The sequence below is a fragment of the Vulpes vulpes genome, chromosome 2 (genome assembly GCF_048418805.1).
Source record: "Vulpes vulpes isolate BD-2025 chromosome 2, VulVul3, whole genome shotgun sequence".
Classification (NCBI taxonomy): domain Eukaryota; kingdom Metazoa; phylum Chordata; class Mammalia; order Carnivora; family Canidae; genus Vulpes; species Vulpes vulpes.
The window spans coordinates 120,077,829-120,093,923 of NC_132781.1; the positions used below are offsets into that span (position 1 = coordinate 120,077,829).

At 36.6% G+C, this 16,095-nt stretch overlaps 1 protein-coding gene and 1 non-coding gene across 2 annotated transcripts in view; both read left to right on the plus strand.

The window, feature by feature from the left end:
* Window positions 1-16,095, plus strand: part of LOC112934286 (protocadherin alpha-C2) — a 113,462-nt gene that overhangs the window by 24,035 nt on the left and 73,332 nt on the right. The gene's annotated exons all lie outside the window — the stretch shown is intronic.
* LOC112908365 (U6 spliceosomal RNA) lies at window positions 10,829-10,932 on the plus strand. The gene has a single exon (XR_003232912.1). It is a non-coding gene; the product is annotated as a U6 spliceosomal RNA (small nuclear RNA).

Genomic DNA, 16,095 nt, shown 5'->3' on the forward strand with positions numbered 1-16,095 from the left:
ACCCCCGGGACTGTGTTATTACAAGTTCAGGCCTCAGACCGATGAAGGCTCCAAAGGAGAAATCCGGTACTCCTTAAGCAGTAGCACGCAAGCAAGGCTGCGGCACCACTTTCATGTGCACCCTAGAAACGGGGAGGTGCGGGTAGCTGCTTCGCTAGGTTCACCTGAAACCTTGTTGGAGGCATACATTGAGGCGAGGGATAAAGGCACCTTCGCTTTAGCTAGTACAAACTGTTGGTGGAAGTGACATGTGACTGATCATGCCCCTGAGGTCAATCTCCTGAGTCTCTCCAGTTCAGTTTCCGAGGATGCTGTCCCAGCACAGCGATCACTCTTTGCAGTCTAAGGGGTGAGGATCTTGGTCCCAATGATAAGGTCATTTGTAGCATGTCCAGTGGAGGCCCTTTTAAGCTGAAGGCTTCCTTTGATAACTACTACAGCTTGCTGACTGAGGGGCCCCTGGACCGGAAGCAGGTCAGCGAATACCAGGTCCTGATCACTGCGTCAGATAGTGGCTCACCCCCATTGAGCACCGGCAGGACACTAACTGTGTTTGTTGCTAATGTGAATGACAATTGAGCTTTGCTCAACCACAACAGGAACTTTTTGTGGCTGAAAACAATGGTCCTGAGGCCTCTCTAGGCTGACTGTTTGCCCAAGATCCTGACCTGGAGAAGAATGGCCTTGTCTTCTATGAGCTGTTGGATGTTATCTCTGAAAGGCAGACAGCCTCTAGCTTGATGGCAGTAGAACCATCCAGCGGGGTTATCACTGCCAGAACTCCCTTTGACTTTGAACAGCTCAAGGGGTTTCACTTCCAAGTGGAAGCCCAGGATGGTGGCATTCTTCCCAGAAGTACAACAGTGACTGTGAAGTTGTTTGTGGTAGATAGGAATGACAATGCTCCAGTCCTCTTGTTTCCCTTGCCCAGAAATGGCTCTGTTCCTGTGGAAATTGTGCCCTGCTCTGCCAGAACTGGACACTTGGTCACAAAAGTGGTAGCAGAGGATGCAGACAGAGGTTCTAATGCTTGGCTTTCCTACCATATTTCTCATACCATATTTCTCAGGCTTCTGACTCTAGCCTTTTCAGAGTTTCCTCTAGTATGGGAGAGCTCCATACCGCCCGCTTAATTCTTCCCACTGATGGAATGAAACAGAGAGTGGTGGTAGTAGTTAGGGACCGTGGAGACCCACCACTTTCCTCTTCCATCACATTGGGTATACTATTGAGCAACTGTGCGCCTTAGGTCCTTCCAGACTTTGAAGATACCTGGGAAACAGAAGGCCACCTTTCTACCCAGAACCTGTATTTAGTAATTGCCCTGGCCTGTATTTCCTTTTTATTTCTGGGGTGCTTGCTTTTCTTTGTGTGTATCAAGGTCAATTAGAGCCCAGTTTGTTGTTCTCAAAGCTGCTGTCACTCTCCAGAGGGACTGAGGTATGGGAGGAAGATGGCTTCGAATCCTCCTTGTATGACATCAGTGACAATAGATGTCACTACGGTTGAGAGACTCACTCAGACCTATCTCTATCAGGCATCTCTAGGACTTGGTTCTGATAATAACAGTTTGCTATTGTGTGGGGAATACAGTGCTGCTGACCTGAGAAATCTGGCTGCTGGGGTAGGACTGAATTTGCCAGTATCCTGCATTCACATTCGGAATAGGAAAGGGGATACCATAAATGTCAATGCCAGGTTAAGCACATTTTGGGGGATTTGATTCCCTTGGCCAGGAGACGACTGCTAGCTATGTTCTGAAGTGCTTCTTAGGTGAGTCTTTCAACATTTAATCCTTTGAATTGGACACTCCTTTTTTTTTTTTTTCAAGTGCACAAGGGTTTATTTACAAGCTTGAGCTTGGGTCCAAGTATACCCGACACAGCGGAGCAGGGACTTGGACCCCAAGACTAAGAGGCTAGCGGCTTTATAGGGGCCAGTGGCCAATGGGATACGCAGAAAGTTGCACAGTCATGTCGGTCCACACGCAGGTGGCCAATTGAATTACATCTTACCCTATAGTATCCATTTGAGCTGGCTTATTACTTTGGTCAGAATCTGCACGCAGTTTTGGTGGGCACAAAGCAGGGTTACATTGTTATGAGCAGATTTCCGATTAGCGTGTGCCCAGCGGCTTGACTAGAGTGGGGCAGCGCCTTAAGCAATAAGCAGGTCATGTGGGGTGATACAGGAGGTGGCAGGTGTAGCACAAAATGGAGTTAGTCCTGCTCTGCTTGAGAATTAGACACTCCTGCTAAGGACACTGTGCTAAGAATCCTGGAAGTATATAAATATTAAAAGACTATTCTTTTTTAAAATAAATTTATTTTTTATTGGTGTTCAATTTACCAACATACAGAATAACACCCAGTGCTCATCCCGTCAAGTGCCCCCCTCAGTGCCCGTCACCCATTCACCCCCACCCCCCGCCCTCCTCCTCTTCCACCACCCCTAGTTCGTTTCCCAGAGTTAGGAGTCTTTATGTTCTGTCTCCCTTTCTGATATTTCCCACACATTTCTTCTCCCTTCCCTTATATTCCCTTTCACTATTATTTATATTCCCCAAATGAATGAGAACATATGTTTGTCCTTCTCCGATTGACTTACTTCACTCAGCATAATACCCTCCAGTTCCATCCACATTGAAGCTAATGGTGGGTATTTTTCATTTCTAATGGCTGAGTAATATTCCACTGTATACATAGACCACATCTTCTTTATCCATTCATCTTTCGATGGACACCGAGGCTCCTTCCACAGTTTGGCTATTGTGGACATTGCTGCTAGAAACATCGGGGTGCAGGTGTCCCGGTGTTTCATTGCATCTGAATCTTTGGGGTAAATCCCCAACAGTGCAATTGCTGGGTCCTAGGGCAGGTCTATTTTTAACTCTTTGAGGAACCTCCACACAGTTTTCCAGAGTGGCTGCACCAGTTCACATTCCCACCAACAGTGTAAGAGGGTTCCCTTTTCTCCGCATCCTCTCCAACATTTGTGGTTTCCTGCCTTGTTAATTTTCCCCATTCTCACTGGTGTGAGGTGGTATCTCATTGTGGTTTTGATTTGTATTTCCCTGATGGCAAGTGATGCAGAGCATTTTCTCATGTGCTTGTTGGCCATGTCTGTCTTCCTCTGTGAGATTTCTCTTCATGTCTTTTGCCCATTTCATGATTGGATTGTTTCTTTGCTGTTGAGTTTAATAAGTTCTTTATAGATCTTGGAAACTAGCCCTTTATCTGATACATCATTTGCAAATATCTTCTCCCATTCTGTAGGTTGTCTTTTAGTTTTGTTAACTGTATCCTTTGCTGTGCAAAAGCTTCTTATCTTCATGAAGTCCCAATAGTTCATTTTTGCTTTTGTTTCTTTTGCCTTCGTGGATGTATCTTGCAAGAAGTTACTGTGGCCGAGTTCAAAAAGGGTGTTGCCTGTGTTCTCCTCTAGGATTTTGATGGAATCTTGTCTCACATTTAGATCTTTCATCCATTTTGAGTTTATCTTTGTGTATGGTGAAAAAGAGTGGTCTAGTTTCCTTCTTCTGCATGTGGATGTCCAATTTTCCCAGCACCATTTTTGAAGAGACTGTCTTTCTTCCAATGGATAGTCTTTCCTCCTTTATTGAATATTAGTTGACCATAAAGTTCAGGGTCCACTTCTGGGTTCTCTATTCTGTTCCATTGATCTATGTGTCTGTTTTTGTGCCAGTACCACACTGTAAAAGACTATTCTTGACTTCAAGGAGTTTATAGTTTGTTCTTGAGAAACTCAAACCCATTAAAGAACAATAAAAGTAATATAGTATAATGGTCCAAAATTAGAAGTAAGGCACCAGTTTTTGGTACAGGTAATAAATTACCTTTTAGGAATTTGTTTAAGGAATTATTTAAAGCATGAATCTCTTCATTCAAAAAATATTTTGAGTCACAGATATGTGTAAAGCATTCTGATACCAAAAGTAGGAGTAAAAAATACGCAATACTCTTTGCATAACATAAGCATAATATCACGGAAGATAGGACATTTGTCCAAACCATTACAATACACAATTTAATGATGATAACCTAAAAAATGTAAAAATAAATTGCAGTGGAGAGAAGGGAAAGAGAGACTGTGAGAGAACATCTGGGAAAGGAGGGAGGGAATCAGAGAAGGTGTTGTGGTAGAGAGGGCATTTGAATTTAATCTTGAGTGATACACAATTTGATAAAATGCAACATATTTTCTAGGTCATACGTTAAATAAATGCCATTTTGGGGAGGTAGTCTTTTGTGAGAATGACACTCTAAAACAGAACTAATAGCTCCACACATTATTTGTAAGTATATGGAAATTATAAGCTTGTCTTAGAACACCAATTTGTATTGATAGAAAGAAGATAAAACCATTGGGTATAGGACTTGACAACCTTTAATGTTGTGTTTTTATTGATATATTTCACAAAGAAGAAAGATGAACCATTGTTTTTTTAAGTTTACTTCCAGTTAACATATGGTGTTATATTCAGTTCAGGTGTACAATGTAATGATTCAACAATTCCATGTGTTACTCAGTACTTGAAAGAGGAAAATTATTACATCAGAAATATTAATATATTCAAGGTACATTTGCCATTCAAAGCCCATTCAAGTTGGATTTAATTTTCTTATTATTTTAGAGGGCAGTATACTTTAAAATATGTAAATACCATATCTGACAGTAATGCATCTAATAGAAGTTAAGTTATTCAAATACTTAAATGTATCCATAGCGGCCCTCTGCATTTCAGAAACTTTTTAAATCAAATGATGACAGTCTTTAGCAGTTTTGCTATCTTTGGTAGTTTTGATCTCTAGAAGAAGACTTCTGACTTCTCATAGAGATCATGGACGCAAGGGAAGGAGGTGTGCAGAGATTAGGGAAGAGAACGGAAGATACCTTGTTTTACTATTCCAGGTAATAAGAGAAAAGCAAGTTATGTTATTCTCCTTCAAATAATGATGTTAACTGCAAATAAAATGACTTACATGCATTGTAATTTTGCATATTTAATATTCTCACATAGCATCACATAACATAATAGATAGATAGTATATAAGATACAATTAGTAAATGTTTGCTGAATGAAATACTAAATACATTTGGCAGTGCATGAATGGTGTGGTATCATAGAGGGAAGAGTTCAACATCAAGGGAAAAGATTTAACTCATTTACCCACTTTACATGTATATATCTTTAACACTTTAAAGATCATTTTCAAATATATTATTTCAATGGTTATTTTCTTCCTCATGTATAATAATGAAACAACACGAAGTGGGATTTTCTGGTCCTAGAGCTTGCTTGAACAACCTCAATGCTGTGTTCTGGCGCTAAATATGATGGCAGTTTCCATTGATGACAAAGTGATTATCAGGGATGCATGTCTTTGCATTGTGAAAGTTGAAGTGGACACAAAAGAGTGCATTTAATTTTAAGGGAGAAAATTGGTGCTTTATAGTGTTAATATTTCAGGTATCAAAACAGGGGATCCTTGGGTGGCTCAGGGGTTGGTTTGGTGCCTGCCTTTGGCTCAGGTGGTGATCCTGGAGACCGGGGATCGAGTCCCACTTTGGGCTCCCTGCATGGAGCCTGCTTCTCCCTCTGCCTCTCTCCCTGTCTTTCATAAATAAATAAATAAAATCTTAAAAAAAAGAGTCAGGTATCAAAACACTTAATGTATATACTCTCTTCCTACCAAAAAATTCATAATTTATTTATTCTATTTCATTGCTTTCTATAACAAAGAGAGATGAGAATACCAGTAATGTCTGAAGTTTGGGAGTCGGGTATTGTTTGAAAAACACCTTTTGAGTAGACTTGAAAGGAATTGAATCTGGAAGTTGAAAAATTATTTAAAAGGAAAAATGTAGGGGTACCTGGGTGGCTCAGTCAGTTAAACATCCAACTCTTGATCTCAGTTCAGGTCTTAATCTCAGGGTTGTGAGTTCAAGCCCCACCTTGAGATCCATGTTGGGCATGGAGCCTACTTAAAAAAAAAAATCTATCTATATACATATATATATATGGATAAATATAGTTAATAACAAAGAAAAGATCCCCTGCCACCAAATTTTTAAGCTTAAATAAGTGACAGTAGCAAAGATATACTGTTCATACATGCATTTGTGCCATCCCATTTGTCCACTTGAGCAATCTTTTTCCATCAATGTTAAAATTTCACTTTTTAGGTAGTCCATTGTCTGCTAGTAATTTTTGTGGACTGGATATTTCCTTACATTTAAGAAAAGTATGATGTATAAGAGCATGGATAAAATAACTTCTACATAGATAGAGTGTTTGTAATTCACCCAAGCGTTTTATTGTTTTCCTCTTCCTCTCCAATTGCATAGTGATCCAAACTTGATTCTTTAGAAAAGAATGCTTGTCATAGTGTTCACTGAATGCCTGAAACACAACGGAATTCTAGAAATAAAATATTTATTGCTTGAATTTTATAAAACAAAAATCATTTGAAGAGTGCAATTTCCGAACAATTTTAACTGTATGTCTGAGTCATACAGAATCGTGTTGATGTTTATGTGTTTATATTTCATTCAAATACTAAGTTCTTCTTTTAAAAATTAAGCTAAAAATTCAATTCCAGTGTAGTTAGCATATAGTAATGTATTAGTTACAGAAGTACAATATAGTGATTTAACAATTCCATACGTTACCCAGTGCTCATCATGACAAGTGCATTCCTTAATCCTCATCACCTATTTCACCCATCCCTCTCACCCATCTCCCCTCTGATAACCATCAGTTCTCTATAGTTGAAAGTCCAATCTTGGTTTGTTTCTCTTTCCTCCCCGCCCCCCATCCTTTGCTCATTTGTTTTGTTTCTTAAATTCTGTATGTGAGCAAAATCGTATGTTATCTGTCTTTCTCCGACTGACGTATTTCACTTAGCATTGTACTCTAAATACTAAGCCCTTCTGTCCTGTTTTAGCTTACAGTGTGTATTAATGTATTTTACAAACTGGGGCACCTGGGTGGCTCAGTTGGTTAAGTGTTTGACTCTTGATCTCCACTGAGGTCTTGATCTCAGGGTTGTGAGTTCAAGCCCAACATGGAGCCTACTTAAACAAACAAACATATTTTACAAGTCTACTAGTATTTTACAATACTAAAATCTATCATTTAGGTAATTCAGAAAACATTTTTATTTGTATATCTCCTGTTGATAATATTTTACAGATATAAACAAAATTGATGTACTGAGCAACAAGTAGATAACATGTGTCTCATGTTAATTTTTTCTAAGATTTGTGATGAGCAATTTAATTTTGTTTAGATTGGTATCCAAGATGTTGTCTTATGAAATCTAAATCTCTGCTTATGATTTAAAATTAATTATACTGGCAAATTTTTTGGATAATAAGTATAATAATGTGGCAAAAATGTGCAACAGTGAACCACTGACTTAGGCATGAAAATTTTAGTTTGGACACATCAATGTTATATTATTGTATCGTTCATCTGGAGTTGAAGCAGTTTCCCCTTTGCCAGGATACTTAGGATGTAGAATGTTTCCTCTTTGAAGTGACATTCGTTAACAGTGATAGAATTTTTTTTTTTTACATTCTAGGTGTTTTTGTTTAAATATATGCCATTAGTAGACTTTCCCATTGGTTAATTATCTATTTTGACTTTGAAACTCATAACTGCATTTTGAAAATCATTAAGAGTGCTGTAACTAAGGAAGCTTGCTGAGGGCAGCCCGGGTGGCTCAGCGGTTTAGTGCTGCCTTCAGCCCAGGGTGTGATCCTGGAAACTGGGGATCAAGTCCCACGTCTGGCTCCCTGCATGGAGCCTGCTTCTCCCTCTGCCTGTGTCTCTGCCTCTCTCTCTACCTGGGTCTTTCATGAATAAATAAATAAAATATTTTTTTTAAAAGGAAGCTTGCTGAGCATATGAAATACATTCAGATTAAAAAAAAAAACCTATGTAGGCAGTACAATAGAATTTGTTGTATAATAGAGAAACCTCAAACTAGTAAAAGGGCAAGAAAAAAGAGCTTAATAACAAGTAGACAGAAGGAAAAAGCAATGCCTGGGAAATGCATGAATGGGAAAATTTTAACAGCATGTCTGATAATGTTAATGATCTGTTGGTTAAAATTTTTTTTTAAATTTTTGCCTTCAATATTTACATTTAGAGGGAAACAGTAATATTCCAGAAACTAAATGCATTTTGCTGGGTTGGGGTGAAGGTGGATTAAATTGTAAAGATGCTTTTACATTGCTCAAATGGATATAATATCAGAAATAATTAACATTTTGAAAAATGTCAAGTGAATGTGGACCATAGCCTAGGGTTCTGACTGAAGTATTATGGGAAATAAGGAGTTTGTTAGTAAAGATGATTTTTATTTATTTATTTTTTTATTATTATTTATTTATGTTAGTCACAGAGAGAGAGAGAGAGAGGCAGAGACACAGGCAGAGGGAGAAGCAGGCTCCATGCACCGGGAGCCCGATGTGGGATTCGATCCTGGGTCTCCAGGATCGCGCCCTGGGCCAAAGGCAGGCGCCGAACCACTGCACCACCCAGGGATCCCTAAAGATGATTTTTAAAAAAGATTTTATTTATTTATTCATGAGAGACACAGAGAGAGAGAGGCAAAGACATAGGCAGAGGGAGAAGCAGGCTCCATTCATGAAGCCTGAGGGACTCCATCCGGGCCCCCAGGATCACGCCCTGGGCGGAAGGCAGGCACTAAACCGCTGAGTCACCCAGGTATCCCAGTAAAGATTCTTTTTTTTTTTTTTTTTTTTTTTTTTTACATTCTTTTTTTTAAGAGATTTTATTTATTTATTCCTGAGAGAGAGAGAGACAGAGACAGAGATGCAGAGGGAGAAGCAGGCTCCATGCAGGGAGCCCGATGTGGGACTCGATCCTGGGGCTCCAGGATCACGCCCTGGGCTGAAGGTAGTGGCTACACCGCTGAGCCACCCAGGGATCCCCAAAGATGATTCTTAAAAACAAAAACTAAATCATAAAGGTGGCTACTCACTTTGTTCCCAGTTTTAATTGATAAGATAAAAATGATTCAGAATATAAATAAATTACGTGTCTCTTTTATACTGCATTTATGAGAAAGAAAAGAATTTGGATAACAATTTCCTCCTCAAGCTATAAACACAGGAGGTCATTATATATTCATCTGGAACTTGTCTTTGAATCTAAGAATGAATATGCAATCACATATTCTCTATCCTGCGTTGCAGAGAAAGAGAAAAAACTTTTCTGTCTCATCCTAAATTCTTGGCTGTTCTAGAACCATCTGGTAGCCATCTACATATATACTGTTTTCATAGGAAAACTGTAATGACATAGCCTCAAAAATGTTCTCTGAATTCTTGCACATTATGCTTATTCTTTAGAATCTTTAAGCTAAGATTACAGCTGTTTTATTTAGTCTAAAAATGATGTTCATACAAAATAAAAACAACTAGTTAAGACATCTTTGTAGTGTTTTTTTGCATTTATACTTAACACTCAAGATAGGCTTGTCATTTTCCTTTCTTATAAGTTTAGTGTAAAGTTATGCTGGTGCTATTAAATTCAAAGGGTTTCTTTTCCTTCTCTTGTCTATTCTCGGGACATGTTTATTAAGATTGGTGATATTTCTTTCTTAAATTAGTGGAATTCACTAGTGATGTTCTCTGTGCCTTAGTTTTCTTTGTGGAGAAGTTTAAGGCATGAAAATTAAATTTCTTTATTGGTAAAGAGTTATTTATAGTTTTATTCTTCTTGTTTTGTAAATTGTCTTTTCCAAAAATATGTTAATTTCATATAAACTTTTTTGGTAGAAGGTTTTTTTTTATAATATCCTCTTGTGATCTTTTTAACATCTGTAGGATCTGTAGTGATATTCCCCTTTTAAATCCTGATACTAGTTATTGTCACCATTTTTCCTGACTAGATTGGGAGGTAGTTTATTAGTTATATTAGCCTTCCCAAGAACTAATTTTTTTGGCTTTTAGAATTCTATTTCTTGTATATTTGCTTTCTATTTTATTAATTTCTCCTCTTAACTTTATTTTCCTTTCCCCATATTCAGTTTTCCATTTGTTTTCTACCTGCTTTATTTAGCTTACCGATTTTCAGGTTTTATTGTTTCTAATATATAGATTTGAAGCAATAAATTTCTGAGGTGCTTGGGTAGCTCAGTTAGTTAAGCAACTGACTCTTGGTTTCAGCTCAGGTCATGATCTCAGGGTCTTGAAATCAAGCCCCGAGTTGGACCTGAACTCAATACATGGAGCCTGGTAGAGAGTCTCTCCCTCTCCCTGTGCTCTTCCTCTCTCTCTCTTTCTCAAGACAAACAAACAAATAAAGTTTTAAAAAACCTATAAATTTCCACTAAGCATAGTATTAGCTGCTTCACACAAATCTTACTTTAAATTTTTTTAATTGAAGTGTAACATATATAAAAGTTCATATATCATAAGTATACAGCTTCATGAATAATCCAAAGCCAACCAAATCATGTAACAACCACTAAGTAAGGAAGTAGAGAATTACCAGCAACCCACCCCTACCCCACCCATCTATAGTTACTCTCGTCTGAAATATAACCATTATCATGAGTTCTAACATCATAAAAATAGAATCATATAGTATAATTATGTTTTTATGTCTGGTTAATTTCACTCAGTATTGTATACATCTCCTTTTTCCCCACAACAAAAATCCCAGTTTTCATTTATACCAGTGTAATTACTCATTTGTTACCGCATGCTACTCAAGCAACAGACTTAGAAAACAATACCAGCACTACATCAACAATATGATTATGGTATCGTGCTCACTTCGACAGCACATAAACTAAAATTGGAATGATACAGAGATTAGCATGGCGCATGCGCAAGAATGATTGGCAAATTCGTGAAGTGTTCCATATTTTTAAAAAATTAAAGAGGAAGACAAACCATGAGAGACTCCTAACTAGGAAACAAAGGGCTGCAGAAGGGAAGGTGGGTGGGGGATGGGGTAAATGGGTGATGGGCATTAAGGAGGGCATATGTTGAGATGAGCACTGGGTGTTACACTATATGTTGGCAAATTGAATTTAAATAGAATATTTTTTTAAATATGATTATCGTATCAGTTTAATACTGATACGATATTGTCATTATTATCACTTGTAGCATATTGTCATTATTTTCACTTGTAGCCTATATCCCACTAGGAATGTGCAAATTACTGTGTTTTAAAATATCTTGGAGGGATGCCTGGGTGGCTGGGTGGTTGGGCTTCTGCCTTTGGCTCAGGGCGTAGTCCTGGAGTCCCGCATCAGGCTCCCTGCATGGAGCCTGCTTCTCCCTCTGCCTGTGTGTCTCTGCCTCTCTCTCTCTCTGTGTCTTTCATGAATAAATAAATAAAATCTTTAAAAAATATCTTGGAATAGTTCATCTCTGTGTAGGTAAGCTGCCAAGTACATACAGAGTTAGGTTAATTTATTTTAAGTTGCTTTCAAATATAGTCCTGAAACTAATATTCCACTGTATGTTAACTAACTGGAATTTAAATAAAAACTTTTTAAAATCGGACTTGCTTTTTAAAATTTAATTTTTTTAATTATGTAAAATATTACAATGGTTCCCAAATAAATTTATAAAAAAAAGTATATTTAGAAAAGTCTGGTATGTACTATTGCCTGTTCCTCTACTTTAGTCCTTCTTTCCTCTTATAGGTAATCAAATTTTATGGTTTATCCTTTTTACTATTTCTTCTTCTGATAGATATAAGCAAATATGTATGTGTGTATATCTTCTGCTTTTTAGGATAAATTATGACGTATAAAACATATTCTTCTCCACTTTAGTTTTTTTCACTTAAAAATATAAACTTGCAATCACTCCATAGTAGTATATAAAAGTACTCTGTGTTTCTTAATGATGTCTTTTGGTTAACAGGAACTCCTAATTTTTTAAATTTAATTTTATTTATTTATTCATGAGAGACAAACAGGGAGAGGTAGAGACACAGGCAGAGGGAGAAGCAGGCTCCTCGCAGGGAGCCTGATGTGGGACTCGATCCTGCTACCGGGATCATGCCCTGAACAGAAGGCAGACAGACGCTCAACTGCTGAGCCACCCAGGCTCCCAGGAACTCCTAATTTTAATGATATCCAATTTTTGATATTTTATTTTTACTTAGTATTCTTTCTATCCTTTTAATGAAATGTAGCCTACCTGAAGGTCATGAAGATACACTTCTATATTATCTGCTAGAACATTGCTGTCCAATGGAACTCTGTATGTTGGAAATTTTCTATATCTACGTATATAGGACAGATGGCTACTGAGCACTTGAAATGTGGCTAGTGAAACTGCGGGGCTGAATTTTTAATGTTACTAAATTTAATTCAAGCTTATGTTTAAATAGCCATATCTGATTAGTGGTTGCCATAGTTCCAGCGGCTTTCTTGTTTTAACTTGCACATTAAGAATCTTAATCCATCTGAAATTGTGTATTTGAGTACATGGTGTAATGTCGGAGCTGAGATTGTTTCCATGTGTAAATCAGTTGGATTTTCTACATATACAGGACCATTTAATAAAAGACCACCCTTTTCTTACTACTCTGCAGTGCTACCTTTATCATAAACCAAGTGACTGTATATTTGTGCCTATTTCTAGACTCATTCTGTTTCATTGGGCTAGTCCTCTTCTTTGTGCTAATACCATTGTATATTGATGCGTATTGATATACAGTTGTGTAAGTTCTCCCACTTTGTTCTTCTGCTTCCAGATTAATTTAGCTCTTTTTGACCCTTTGCATTTCTATAGAAATTGTAGAATCAGCTTGTCAATTTCTGCCAAAAAACTCCTGCTCTTATTTCAATTCGTATTGCATTAAATCTGCAGAAAATACGAGGCATATTGACAGTTTGACAAAATTTTACTTGGATTTTTATTTACTGTATAAAAATATGGAATTTATTAACATAATGACTATATATCCATAAACAGCTGGTCTACTAACATGATATATCCTTCTATTTATTTTTTTTCTCTTAGTGCTTATGTGAATTTATGTGCGTGTGGAGATATTTTGTGCAATTTCATTAGATGTTTGGTATTTTGATGCTATTATAAATGGCATTTAAAAATTTCATTTTATAATTGTTTTTGTTGCAGGTATGTAGATATAAAACTAATTTTTGTATTAGGTTTGCTTCCAGTGTCCTTAACAAATTTTGTTTTGAAAGCTCACATTTTTATATTATCTTACGTTTTCTACATACACTGTTATGCCATTTCCAATACTCTTAGTTTTATTTATTTTCTTAACTTTATTTTTAAAAAAAAGATTTTATTTATTTATTCATGAGAGACACACACAGAGAGAGGCGGAGACACAGGCAAAGGGAGAAGCAGGCTCCAAGCAGGGAGCCCGACCTGGGACCGGGGTCTCCAGGATCAGGCCCTGGGCTGAAGGCGGCGCTAAACCGCTGAGCCACCCGGGCTGCCTTTAACTTTCTTCATATAGCTTTTGTTTTATGTTTTGTTGCATTGTTGAAGTGATAATAGTCTTGTCTTAGTTCTTATCTAAGAGAGAAAGTTTTTTATATTTAATATGAGATACATTTTTTTTCCCTCAGAAGTCCTTTGTCAGGTTAAGGAAGCTTCCTTTCTTTTCTAATTTACTAAGAGATCTTTAAAAGATTATGAATAGGTATTAAATTTATCATATTATTTCTCTGTTTATTGAAGTGATCATATGATTTTATCCTTTATTTTATTCAAATCATAAGTTACATTAGTTGATTTATTAATAATAAACCAATATTGCATTCTTGGGATAAACCTTGGTTGATTGTAATTTATTATCCTTCTCTATATCACTGGATTTAGTTTTCCAACATCTTGCTTAGAATTTTAAACATATGTGTTTATGATAGAAATTGGCCTGTAATTTTCAATTCTTGTAATGTTTCTGTCAGGGTTTGATATCAAGGCTATGCTGGCTTCATATAGTAAGATAAGAAATTTTACTTCTTTTTTACTTCTTTGGAAAGTTTGTATAAATCAGTGGGTTTTTTTCTTCCATAAATATTTGGGAGAATTCAGAATTAAGCCTTATTGGATTAAAGGTCTTTTCATGAAAATATTTTTAATTATAAATTCAATATCTGCAAGAGGCACAGAGCTATGGAAATTTTATATTTCTAGTTGTGTCAGTTTGGCAAATTTTTCCCACATATTTGTGCATTTAATTTAAATTTCATAATGTAATATATAGGCTTAAAGTCATTCATTGTATTTCGCATTATTTTAATGTAGTAAGACTATATTTCTTTCTACATTCCTCATGTTAGTATTTTTGCTTTCTCTTTGTAAAAAATAAGTTATGCCATAGATTTATTTATTTGAGAGAGAGCACATGAGCAGGGGGAGCAGGAGAAGGTGAAGCAGGCTCCCCGTGAAGTAGGAAGCCCAATGCAGGGCTCTATCCCAATATCCTGGGATCATAACCTGAGCTGAAGGCAGACACCCAACCAGCTGAGCCACCCAGGTACCCCTTGGGTAATCCTGTTTAAAACATTAAAAGAATATGTGGGGCTCCTGAGTGGCTCAGTTGGCTAAGTGTCTGACTTTGGCTCAAGTAATGATCCTTGGGATGGAGTCCTGGTTTGGGGTCCCTGCTGGGTGAGGAATCTGTTTCTCCCTCTCCCTCTGACCCTCCCCCCCTGCTCATGCTCACACATATGTACAAGTGCACTCTCTCTCCCTCTCTTGAATAAATTTAAAAATCTTTAAAAAGAAAGAATATGAGACCAATAAGTTATTAATGGGAGGACAGTAGGATAAAAATATACTTAATCTATAGGAAAGGGGGGGAAAGACAAATTAGAACAGATGCGATTTAAAAAAGTAATGACATTATATAAATTGAAGTATACCAGTAGTTACATTAAATGTAAACTGACAAAAAAATAATAAATAAAAAATAAAAAAATAAATGTAAACAGACTAAATATTCAAATTAATAAAAGATGGTCAGACTGGTTAGAATTAAACAACCATATGTCATTTATTGGAGACATATCTTTATTAAAAGATAAAGTTTGAAAGTAAAAGGATGGATAAAGATTATATCATGCAAACACTTATCAAAAGGAAACTGTATACAGTATTTGCTATACAAATACCACTTGTAGTAGACCTTAAGGCAAGAAACTTAATAGTTATAAGTACAGACATTACGTAATTATAAGAGGATCAGGAAGATAAAATAATTGTAAATTGCATTGTATACATTTGAATAATTATTATTTTATTTGGCTTTAGAACACCTAAGCAACTTGAATGTTTACAAGGGGGAAAATGCTGTGTTTTTTTCCTAAAATTCCTTTTATATTTTATAAGTCTGTTGAAGTTCTTGAAGTGACTTTTGCCTATTTCCTCATAGTTCTGAAATGAGACATTAGAACTGTTTCTATTTCTTTTAATCTTCTATTCCACTGTATAGTTCTTATCACTGCAGAAACATCTGCTCATACTCTCAGCTTCTAATATTGGCTTATTCTTTCTGTTGATGATTGTGATTAAGAATATTGTCTTAACTTCTCTGCTGCTGAATCTGCTTCTGTAATTGTTGTAAGTCATGAATTATTCTCTGAAACATAATTCTCTTTGGTTCCTATTTCTAGCCATAGTTGGGACTATTTTGGAAAATACTAAAAATAGTCCATCAGGTCTAATAATTAATCACAAGTTGCCGACTGAGGTAGATTGTCTCTAGTCTCCAACTTGGTACCTAGAAATAACATAGACACTCAGGAAGTTAGTAACAGGCCTGTTTTGCATTCCTGTTCTTTTGATTTGGAAAATGTCATGTAATAGGAAAAAAAGATTTTATATTTGGTTTCTTCTCTTAAAATGAGCATATTCTACATCTCCATTAAGGCTTCCATAGGATACCTTCCAAAGTTAACAACAGCCTGAGCAAGATAGTTAATTATTAAGGTGTTTAAGATGAAATGCATTTCCCAAGCACCTGTTCTCTACTACTGAAGATTAAAGTATTGGGAAGGTTATAAGGCATGCTGTCTGCATTTT